Source organism: Vigna unguiculata, chromosome 4 (assembly GCF_037176805.1).
Source record: "Vigna unguiculata cultivar grain cowpea cultivar isolate G323 ecotype 2 chromosome 4, ASM3717680v1, whole genome shotgun sequence".
Lineage (NCBI taxonomy): Eukaryota > Viridiplantae > Streptophyta > Magnoliopsida > Fabales > Fabaceae > Vigna > Vigna unguiculata.
In genome coordinates, this window is record NC_140795.1 from 12,616,237 (window position 1) to 12,620,272 (window position 4,036).

The window sequence follows — 4,036 nt, forward strand, 5'->3', positions numbered from 1 at the left end:
GCCTCGTAGAGGGCCGAGATACCAAAAGAAAACTCGGGCTCGACCATTGCCTCGTAGGGGGCCGAGATATCAAAAGAAAACCTGGGCTCGACCGTTGCCTTGTAGAGGGTCGAGATACCAAAAGAAAACATGTGCTCGACCATTGCCTCGCAGAGGGCCGAGATACCAAAAGAAAACCTAGGCTCGACCATTGCCTCGCAGAGGGCCGAGATACCAAAAGAAAACCTGGCTCGACCATTGCCTCGCAGAGAGCCAAGATACCAAAACAGTTTGTAACCATTCGATAAAGAAGGTCCTAATATAAACTTTACATGTGAAAGTCAAATTGAATTTTGTGAATGAAAGAGACTGATATTTATTCTTAACAAATCATGTGATAAGTGTATACTTGAATCTCTAGATGGACAAATAATATGAAACCCAAAAAGTTACCCCAAGTTATATACATGAAGCAAAATATATAACTCAAATGAATTGGTTTGGGAAATAAAAAAGTGTATAAACAACGATGGCAATGTGTGAAGATGTTGATGAGCATACAAACAATATGTAGAAACATTGGCAATGTGCGGAAACCTTGGCTGACTTAGAAGCAAGGTGTAGAAACCTTGGCAAGGTGTAGAAACCTTGACTAACGTAGCTACAAGGTGTGGGAACCTTGACAAGGTGTGGAAACCTTGACTTACATAGAAACAAGGTGTGGGAACCTTGGCAAGGTGTGGAAACCTCGACTTATATAGAAACAAGGTGTGAAAACCTTGGCAAGGTGTGGAACCTTGACTCATAGAAACAAGGTGTGGGAACCTTGGCAAGATGTGGAAACCTTGACTCATATAGAAACAAGGTGTGGGAACCTTGGCAAGGTGTCGAAACCTTGACTCATATAGAAACCAGGTTTGGAAACCTTGGCAAGGTGTGGAAACCTTGACTTATATAGAAACAAGGTGTGGAAACCTTGACTTACATAGAAACAAGGTGTGGGAACCTTCGCAAGGTGTGGAAACCTTGACTCACATAGAAACACGGTGTGGGAACCTTGGCAAGGTGTGGGAACCTTGACTCACATAGAAACAAGGTGTGGAAACCTTGACTCAGATAAAAACAAGGTGTGGAAACCTTGACAAAGTGTGGAAACCTTGACTCATAAGAAGCAAGGTGTAGAAACCTTGGCAAGGTGTCAGAACCTTGACTCATATAGAAACAAGGTGTGGGAACCTTGGCAAGGTGTGGAAACCTTGACAGACACAAAAGAACCATGATGATTAAAATTATGCATATTACTATTTTTTTCATTTTTCTTCTAGAAAGAAAGATTCGACAATCACTCATATGAATGAAGATGGTTTCGATTCGCAAGAGTGACAAGAATTTTTTTCATTTCATGAAAAAGAACTATGATGCATGTACGTGATGCATGACGATTAAGACATGTTATGAATTTTTCTTTTTGAGCATTTAGATTATTTATGTATGCATGAATATGCTAATATGATATATGCATGAATATGTGGGCATGTATGTGACTTTTTTCTTTTTGAACCAAATACTATATAGAACCTAATTTTTCTAACACATGTTTGGATATTTTTTGTTTGACAATTGATGTCATGTGTATGAATGCATGCAGATGCTAACACCTTGTATGAATTTTCTTTTTATGAATGCATGAGTATGTTGATGCTTATTATGACTTTTTTTAACATTTACATTATATGTGCATAAAAATGCTGACACATGCTATGTATGATTTCTTTTAACATTGATTATGATGTGCGATAATGATGTTATGTTTATTTAGACCATGCATGGTGAATGATAATGTTCGCATGACTTGTGGATTTTCTTTTTGAACACTAACAATATTAGTTTATGATGCACATGTTATGATGTTTTGTTTTACATGAACAAATTTGAAACTTTAATGTATGAATTAATGAATGCATGATGAAAATTCCTTTGTTTGTTAATTTTTTCTTTTCACAAAAATGAATGATGTATGTATGACTAGATATGAATCTATGCATCAAGCATACCTTTGTGTATTTTTCACCTTTTACATTGTATCAAACTTATTTCAATTGATCCCCAATTTGTTGTTATTTTTAGATTTATGGAATCCTTGTGTTTTGATTTTTTCCTTTGAAAAATATTCCTTGGTCTGATCAGTTTATTGAGAAACTCTTTTTGTATCATTGCTTTTTGAACACTATTTGAGTGACATACATGAAATTGCCAAAGGTCTTGGAAGGGATTAGATGAGGTAATTGACTATGGGGTTGTCCCAATTTGATAGTTAAGAGTTAACTTCAGGACATGGGGTGTGTTTAGGCTTATCCCAATTATTGATAAAAAAAGATGAAGACTTCAAAATTTCCCCCATTTGAGGGTATAGATTGGTCTCAGAGTGCAAAATGTGTTTAAGCTTGCCTTAATTGTTGATATCATGAGAATGTTGAAAATAATTGGAGACTTCATACTAGTTGCCCCAATGTAAGCTTGACAATCAAAGTCAATAACTGTCCAAATTCAAGATATTCGACTATAATGTAGGAACAACAAGAGAAATGTCTCCCCAATTTATTTCAAGGTGAGAATAATGAGTAATGGTAGGAGAAAGATAGATCAAATTTTTGGATCAAAGCAGAAAATATGATAGAAAACACATGAAGAATGAAAGAATGAGAAGGCAGGACCTTGATTTAACTTGACTACTCGGGCTAATTTTGATCTCTATGGAAACATGTCAACCAAAAATAAACTGCCCCAGTGTTTGAAAGCAAATCTTTGAACAATTTTTCAATCTTTTTGTTTTTTGACAAACCTCTTAACATGACAAAATATTTTCCTCTAAATTAAAGTTTTCGAAAAACAACAATCAATCATTGATTTGTGTGGACTTTATTAGGCTTGTATTGTGGCCAAGGCTAAGGGATATAAAAAAAATGGATAGTGAAGGCTCAAAATAAATGGTATAAATGTTATTTAAAACAAGGGTCTTTATCTAAGGTTGCACCTAAAATTCATTTAACTACCTTTGTTCACCACTTTTTTTCAATTTCCAACTCCTGTTACTCTCTTTTTTTTTTGCATAACTATTTTTTTTTTGTCTTTCCAAACTTTTTTAATTTTTTATTGGTGAATTACAAGTCAAATGAAATAGATGCAAACATCATGTTAACTTGAGTGGAAAGGTGACCCTTGTTCAAGGTAATTAAAAAGAAATTTTAATTTTTTATAGGCTCAAAATGGGTAACAGAGTAATATCATCTTTTCTTGGTAAAGAAACATGACCACACATCATTTCAACTCATGATTGTTTTAATTTCAAAAGCTTTAATCCAAAAGGAAAAAAAATCAATCACATTAGAGGTTGCCCCTACTTTGCCCTTACTTTTTGTATTATTTTCTATTTTTTTGTTGTCTTACTTTTTGCCTAGACTGCCCTTTTGGGTTTTCAGTCTAGCAGACTTTTCTTCATTTTTTCTTTTTTTTAGTTGTGTTCAAACACTTACTTCAATTTTAATTCATTTTAAGGCGCATGCCCCTTTATGATGATCCTCCATGGAATACAAAGAAAAGATTTATTGGAGAAAGGTGATGGGAAATGGGATGGGAAAGGAAGTGAATTTTAGCAATTCCATGTACACAAATTATAGCAAAGTTTCAAAAGCATGCCACTTTTCATAAAAATTATCCATTTATTCAACAAACTGATTTGACCAAAGAACAATTTATTTTCTCCTATTTTTTTCACTTCTCGCAGGATTCCATGAATTTAAAAAAATTGGGAAACAATTAATTTTTAAAATTATTGTAGTGCAACTTTTTTCAAGATATGTGGTGTTGATGCATGTTATGTGTTATGAAATGCAAGATGCTACAAATTTAAAAACTAGCTATACACATGCATGTGAGTTGATGTATGGTATGTACTATGCAAGGTGGCATGAAAAAACAATGGGATGAATATTATGCATTATACATTGTGACATGAATCCAAAATGGATCCATGCTACGTGTCAAGTGAATGTAAAAA